This window comes from Hippoglossus hippoglossus, chromosome 22 (genome assembly GCF_009819705.1).
Source record: "Hippoglossus hippoglossus isolate fHipHip1 chromosome 22, fHipHip1.pri, whole genome shotgun sequence".
Classification (NCBI taxonomy): Eukaryota; Metazoa; Chordata; class Actinopteri; order Pleuronectiformes; family Pleuronectidae; genus Hippoglossus; species Hippoglossus hippoglossus.
Genome location: NC_047172.1, coordinates 24,954,882 through 24,963,108, shown reverse-complemented (window position 1 = coordinate 24,963,108; position 8,227 = coordinate 24,954,882). Strand labels below are relative to the sequence as shown.

General features: G+C 38.6%; 1 long non-coding RNA gene across 1 annotated transcript in view; it reads left to right on the top strand.

Annotated features, from left to right (window-relative positions):
* The window catches only part of LOC117755790, a 22,516-nt gene extending 14,537 nt beyond the window's left edge, over positions 1 to 7,979 (top strand). The window contains exon 3 of the long non-coding RNA XR_004612661.1: positions 7,777 to 7,979. This is a non-coding gene — a long non-coding RNA (uncharacterized LOC117755790). The remainder of the gene's footprint in view (positions 1 to 7,776) is intronic.
* Positions 7,980 to 8,227: the final 248 nt, after the last annotated feature.

Genomic DNA, 8,227 nt, shown 5'->3' with positions numbered 1-8,227 from the left:
TGGTCCTGACAGAACAACACTCTCATTGTCTTAAGAGGAGAACTGTGCAGTGCAGCCAATCAAATACTGACTGAGATGATGTAGTAGTATATTACTTTACCATACATTTATATCCCACAAAATGTATCTGGGCTGTAACTGCTGTTATATCCATGCTAGCATCTGAGGAACCAGCAGGAAATACTGTACTGTACATACACTGTCACTGTCAGTCACAATGTCACCTCAAATCAAATGTGTCAAAATGTATATCTATACAATAGACAATAATCACTTTCTATTTTGAGACATTCCCAAAAGGTTGATTTTTGGTTGTCAGGCAGTTAATGAGACCACCCACCCCTATATTTCAGATCTCATTATATAGCTGTTTTCAGACATGACCTGCAGTCTTCCTTTCACACATGAAGAGCGCCGCGGGAGATTATCTGCTCAGATGCGTTAACAACAGCAGCAAAACCTCCAGAAGATTCAGGTGAGGAGTGGTGCAGCAGGCAGAGGCAGCACGTAACATATTGATTCTGCTGCAGAGAGCACATGTTTTTGTTTACAGCACATCAACACCGGCGTGGGTTCTTATCACCACAAACTCTAGATATCTTTGTCAGTGTCTTATACATGTATGGCACTTATTTTTCATCCTGAGATATTCGTATTGTTTGGGGGTTTTTGCGTCTCTTGCATGTTAAAAACATCACCAGAGAAACTCTGAAAGGATCCCTGGAATTCAGTGCATGTCTGAAAGATGCTTTAGTCTCAGATCAATTTGTGCACATATCCTGAGCTTATGGTCACTCAGTTCTTTATTAGAACATACAAACAGCCACAAGTCTGCTCTCTAATGCCTCTTTGTTACTTAACCCCGCTGACCACCCATCACCACTGTGTTTTCAGTTTATCTCCCAGCAGGAAGTCAAGCAAATGCTTCAAGGCCCACCCCTGCTTGTGTTTCCACAATGCTTTGTTTTGAGTCCAAACAGATGACTATCCAGGTATGGTCTTTGAAGTCAACATGGGAGGTGTAAAACACAGACCTTGTGGTTCTCCTCTTTGTGAACCCAGCAATGGATGTCACCTCTGCTGTGTTTATTTGTGCAAGGGCCGAGGAGTTGATGTTACGCATTTTTTTAAACAGTTCTGCTGTGGAGTCATGATCATGTTTAGGGAAGAACAATATTGTTATTCACATAAAACTGAAAAGGGTTCCCCTCAGATCCAGAACTGATCACAATCATTCAATGATAAGATGAATTTAGACAAAAGACAATCAATTTACTTTGCATAAAATAAAATCATTCATTTTACAACATACCTCACTGCCCTTTGAAACACTATTATTATATTATATTATTATAAAAAATAAAGATTTTTAATTATCAGTCCTGATTATGTAATGGGCGGATTAATGCAAAACACATCATAAATACATTGTCACCATGTACAAAAGAATCAAATTTCACCAACATATTTTGATCCATTATTTAATCGGTCTTTGCCATGTGAAGATATGTTGGTGTAATGCCTTGCAAAAGGCAGCCTCCACAACTGGCTGCTCATCTCTCTCCACCAATAAAATACTTCTTTGTCTCCTCACTCACAACATTTCTCATCACAATTTCTTCACACACATGTATAATGTTTTGTGTATATTTTGACAAAAGTGCATTTTTAAGTGCTTCACTTCATAATCCCCCCCCAAAAAAACCTTTCTTGGAAGTAAAATACAGCTGGTTGTGGTCGGAGGTGGTTTAAAGGTTTGAAAGGTAAACATTTAATAAGCTTGTAACTGAGGAACTGCACTGATGTTGAGGCCAAGGCTAAATGTGCAATGAAATGCGGTGCCAGCAGTTTAATGTAGAACACATTCCAGTGCAAACAAGTGAACTCTAAAACAGATGTTTTTTAATGCACATCTGGTGTCAGAGAAACAATAACTGTTGTTTGCCTCACTTGTGCTCTACTCTCTCTCTCTTTTTATGCATTGCCCTGGTTTTATATTGATCTTTGCACACAGATTGGATTACTCACACTCACTGCTGGGCAAGTGAAAAGAGACATTCCTAACCGCTGTCCCTGACTACTGGCCTGCAGCAGCTCCCTCCTCTGCACACATCCACAAAGTCCAGGAGGCACTCACCTCCACAACTGCACAGTGATAGATGTACCTATATATCCGGGGGAAACCCCTAAAAACTGTTTTTAAAATACCTTTAGAACTTGGTGTTATTTGGCTAAAAGTGTCTTTGTGACAAGAAAGAATTGTAAATGCAGATCACTGTAGTTACACCAGTCAGACCTGGACTAGTTCAACAGCAAGGGTGTTTCAAACCATGTTGTTTTGTGAAGTAGTAGATTGGCTCTAATTTTATATCAGTATTTTAATTTTAATAGTATCTGTTTAAATGTGGAATAACAAGAGGGTCAGGAAATGTTTCCATTCAACATCTGAATCAGGAGCAAACCCTGGTATCTAGTTTAGATCCAAATAGATATTTAGATCTAAATATTGTCTGCCAACATAGCCACTTAGCTACTGAGCAGGTTAGAAAACTGATGTGCACTAATACAGCATTCTGGACTGAACTGAAAGTGTATCCAGACTAAATGAAAAAACAAAGCTTATGGGATGGGTACAGCAAAATACATGTGATGATATGAATGAATAAAAATTCACCAGGTGTGGTGCAAACTGAGACAGACACATCCACACAAGCTGAACATATTATATCAGGAAGTTACATTCCCTGTCATATAACATATGGTAGGGAATCCTTTCCTGATCAATACAAGCTTTAAGTTACCTCTCTGTTATTTGTGGGGATATGTTGGAAAATGTGTTTTCAGACTATATATTTTTGTTGACCTTGACTAATCAGCTGTAAAAGTTATACATCAGAGGATACCCTCCCGGGTAAAATGTCAAGCGTTTCCATGACTTCAGAGGATATTACATTGACATTACAATACATTGATGACCTAAACCTAACATTAATTTAACCTTAAAAAACATGTCTTCAAGTTATAATTTAATCATTTACATTATAGAGACTTGCTCTTTGTCCACATAAGAAAGACAAGTCCCTATAATGTGACTGTGTAAACATATTTAGGTCCCCTCAACATAATAATATTACCTGGGCATGTATAGGAAACAATCAATCAAAAATATGCAGCCACACATATTAACATGCAAGCTAGCTTAAAGCTAAAATCTGTACAGTTATTGGCTGTCTAGCTGCTTTCATACATGCAGTGAACTCCGGAGATTCTCTGCACTTTCTCCAGAGGAGGTGCATGTGTGAACGCTAATGTCCATGTGACAGCCTCCAGATTGTTTGTGGATTATCTCCGCATGGCCCCCTACTATAAAGTCCGTAGAAATTCATGAGAATCCAATATGAGAACACAGCGGGAGATCCCCCACTGGATTCACCGCAAGAATGTGGAGGGTTGATGACACTTCTAACACGTGACAGATGAATACAAAAAAAAAAAGAAAACAAATATCTCTGTGTGAAAAAGCTGTGTCATACACGTAGAAGACACAGACGGAGATGTCTAGAGAGTTTGTGGTGATAAGAGCCGACGATGATGTCAGTGTTTTATCAAGAAAATCACATGATCAGTGGAATTAATACGTTACATCCTGCCTCAGCCTGCTGCACCACCTCTCGCCTGAATCATCTTGAGGATTTGTTGCTGTAGAGAACCTCCTGCTGGGTTGTGCATTTGTGAAAAACATTCTGCGGGTAAAGTCCAGACCCAATTCTCTGGACTTTATCCGCTGATCATGTCTGAAAACGGCCTCTGTGGCAAATAGCCAGAGTCGTCAAAGAGTGGGATCGATTTTTTGGGGCTTCAGTTTGAAAACCATGTTCACACTCACAGTTGAACACTATCACTCATACATTTAGTCACTGTGCTGCATGTTGTTGATCCTGAGTCAACACTGAACCGCTTCATCCATTCACATAAAAACATTCCTGTTAGAATACCATGTAATAAACACATTGTGGGTTTGTTCTCATCTTCTTTTTTACCTTACAAGTGTCTAGACTGGTGAGCTGCTGAGTGTGTTCAACACATGTGTCCTAACTTCTGATTATAAACTGGTTGACAGTTCATCTTTATACATACAGCATTTACAGGACCATTTATGGTTCTTTTATTGCATGTGTAATGTTGTAGAGTTAGGGCTATTGTAATATATCTAACTGTTAACAACATGAGAAGCAGACATGGTGATCACTGTGATGTGTTTAAGAAAGTTAAAATGAATAGGAGTGCCTGAGAGGACAAACTAAAAGTTGAAAATTTGAGAAGTGATTTGTATATGTGTAGTGAATTGTTAATACCTTATCATGTATATACTTACATGTCATCTGTGCACTTATGAACAAACATTGAGTTCATTCAGAAAATTCTTTGTTCCACCCTGTGTGTCGGCCTGGGGAAGGGGAAATACATGAAACCTGAGGCTGAGTGAAGGATCCACTGAGTCCTGGACCTGCTAATGTGCAAAAAACACAGGGTTTATTCAGCTGGAGCAGCTGGAAGATGACCTGCACTAACACAGATATCCATTACTCCGACCTTCATCCCCATTACCAATCCAAGCTAATCAGATACAGACTGTATGTTGTCAGCCGGTCATTGCTGCAGGATGCCAGCTATGGAGGTAAAAGGGCTGAGTAGTAATTAAAAGCTCTATATTTTGATTCCAGGCACTGAAAGATTATGGATTCCAGCTGTTAGCTGGCCACTGGAGGAAGGCAGGTATTATATCTAAGGTACCAAAATACTGCCAAACAGCAAGTCACTGAAACCATAACTGTGAGGTTTCATTTGACATTGCTTTCACTCCCTTGAGTTTACATTCCCTAATGTTCTACCACGCATGCTAATGAAATTCTTTAAACATTTACTTTATTTTAGTTATCTGGAAAATACACATGTGAGGGTAATAGACTTATTTGACTTGAACTTCAGTCCCGTAGAGTCAAGATTCATAAGAAGACATTGATGTGATGCAGGTGGTGATGAAATCCCGGAGGAGATTTGGATTTCTTGCTGTGGGTGTCAGGTGATTGACAGGTGGCTGAGCATCACATCATGTACTTCTCATATGATTATGATTTGACAGTGACTTTATCTTTACTGTCACAGAATTTAAATTTGTTTTTCATGTTGTGTATAAATAACATATTGACATTACTTTATTAACAAATAAATGTATCTCTCTGAGACAGTTTAATATTCTGTATGATTCCTCTCATTGTTTGGAGCAGGCAAGCTGCTTATCACCTCAGAACAACCTGTGATGACATCATATCTAAAAATGCACTGCTGATAAGTCCATGAAAAAAAATTGGTTTCAGGTTTAAGCAGTGGGATTCTCGAGTGACTCAATGCCATCTGGCCATGGTTCTCCAGTTGATGGGGTTGTGAAAAGGTTGTTTTATATTATTTTCCAGATTAAATCATGCCTAATGTGCAATTCAATCATATTTGGAATGATGAGAAAATCGTAGGAAAAAAAGTATTGGGGAACCAAACAACAGTGTGATGACGGAGCAAATCCAGTATTTCCAGGTCTCTCCGAGCCAAAACAAAGCTGTTAGTCAAACACAGTGGCTGCCCCTTACTAACTGATTAGAGAACTTTAATCCCATTTACACCTGACATTTTGCGTTTTGTGTGACATTTTTAGAGGTTAAATCTGAGGTTTTGTCAATGATTTTGGCATTACAAGTCGAAATGAACTGGACAATTGTGATGTTAATCGACACCCCACAACTATATGATTGGAAATAATAATCACACATGACTGTTCCAAACCGGTGAGGTCACAGCAGCTTGGCAGTGAGCAGCCATTGGACAATAAATAACAGTAGTGGTCTCCTCAGTACTCGTGTTATTTAAGACACCTGTAGATGAGTCGAAACGCAAGAAAACACAACCTTAGTGAATGGATATCGTTCTCTTCTATCTTTTTTGTTGTGTCTTGTTTCTTGCACCTGAGGATGTAACTTGAGCTGGACAGAGTGATCAGACCTCAATGTTGACACTGATGACACATATTCATACCAAGCCTATAATGTAATCAAGTTAAATCATACAATTCAGACACAAAACACATTTGCGTGCAAGCATAAATATAAATATAAAAAATACAAAAACATAAAAAACTGTATAAAAATATAATAAACATTAGAAACGAGAAAAATATATGTGCAATATGAATTGCAGATATTTACAATTTGGTGTACATACAGTGTAAGCCTACTACTACAGTATGCTGGTAATCCCCAAATAGTTCCCATATTTAATGATGCTCCAACATCTCACTGATCAGGCTGGATGTTATCATACTTACACGACATGGTGAAAACTGAGCACACAAGTCTCACTTTTTGAGGCAAAATCTTTAACCTTCCTTTCCCATTGAACTTAAAAGCTTTTTGTTCAAGATAAACGGAGAGTTTTTACACTTTGACAAACCTGTATGATCTTAGTGGTGTTTAAACAGATAACCAGAGTTAAAAGTGAAAGTATGTGCCTGTGAAAGATTGAAATAATGTATGTCAGAGTCACATTTGATCATGTTTTTTGTATTTATAGCATTTAAAGTAATGCATGGACTTAAATACATCTTTCTTGTGTCCATTTTCATGTCTTGTCATATCTGTGAGAGACTGACAGATGGACAGACAGAAAGAGGGAAATAAAACAAACCTAACACAGGTTTCTGTGACTTTGTGAATAGACAAGCAAACTTCCGCTAAAGATCATCCTCTCCATCAAAGCTTGCTGTGTTCATTTGTCTCTAACAGGCCTCCGATATCATTCACAACCCTGATAACCTCCAACAGGATGAAGTTCTTAAAACAACACACTGTCAGTGTCTCAAACCAACATAGTTGAGCAACAGGCCTTAGAACAGCAGGAGGGAAGCAGGGAGGAGGGGGAAACTTCAAAAGCTTGGTATGTTTACTGAGAGTTCTGTTTCCCCTCCAGTGTTGACTACCACAGACGCACAGACTTTCACAGGGACAAGCGTGGGGGGGCTATGTCAACTTACCATAGGTGTGACAACTTCCTGTGGCTTCTCCATTTCATTTCATTGTTTCATTTACTGTCAAATAACACATTCTAATGACAAGAGTGAAACTGCAATTATTCCTGTCAACGAAACTTCATGTTTCTGTTATTTCAGCTCTCTCTCTCTCTCTCTCTCTCTCTCTCTCTCTCTCGCTCTCTCTCACTCTCTCTCTGTCTCTCTGTCTCTCACACACACACACACACCAATTGGTGTAATTTTCCTCCATCAACATTGTCTCACTTTTCACCTTTTCTTTCACACCCCAGTCTTCTAGAGCGTCTGTCGTGTAGCCCTCGATGTTCAACTTTGATGGAAAATTTTCAACACAAGTGCAAACAAGCACTAATACACAGGGGATCAGGATGAGTTTAAATCAACAAAGTAACCGTATTAGGTTACGTTAATCCAAAGACTGCTATACTCACTGGAGATGACAGAGCATAGATAACAATTTCAAAGGAGTTGGCAGGCTGCATGTGTGGAGTATTTAGAACAACAAACTCAGAAAGATGCAGTTATATACAATGTATGCAACCTCCTATTTGGAAAGTGAAGGCAAAGTCATTGTTTACCTGAGAAAAATTGTGGTGAAATACAATCGTCAACAAAGTTTATCAGCAAAACTGAAATCTCCAATACAATATGATCATAGAAGAAAAGTGATGTTAGTGGAGTCTTTATTTTCTTTGACAAAAAAAAAAGAGATAAACAAAAACAAGAAACAGATCATGGCAATGCTTAACATTTCTCTTCATGCGTGCCTGAATCATGTTCCCGGTGACTTTGCACAGCAGTGCACCAATAAATACACTGCCATCCGTCCAACTGGGTTAACCTAGCTATGCACTTTAATGCCTTGGCTGTGGGAGCTGGATAGCAAATATAATATTGCAGAGAGAAAAAGTACCTTTAAGTTAAGTCACTAATTGTCAAGTTAAATAATGTTACTCTGCTAATATCTCTTCATGGTCAACTAGCTGTACAGTCTGTGTGTGCGGTGAATCTAGATTAAATACACTGCCTGGCTCTGTATTTGATACATAAACAGTATATGCTATGCTAATAAAAGATATTTAAACATCCCCATCTCAAAAAACATACTGTAATAATTCCTCTGCCTTCTAC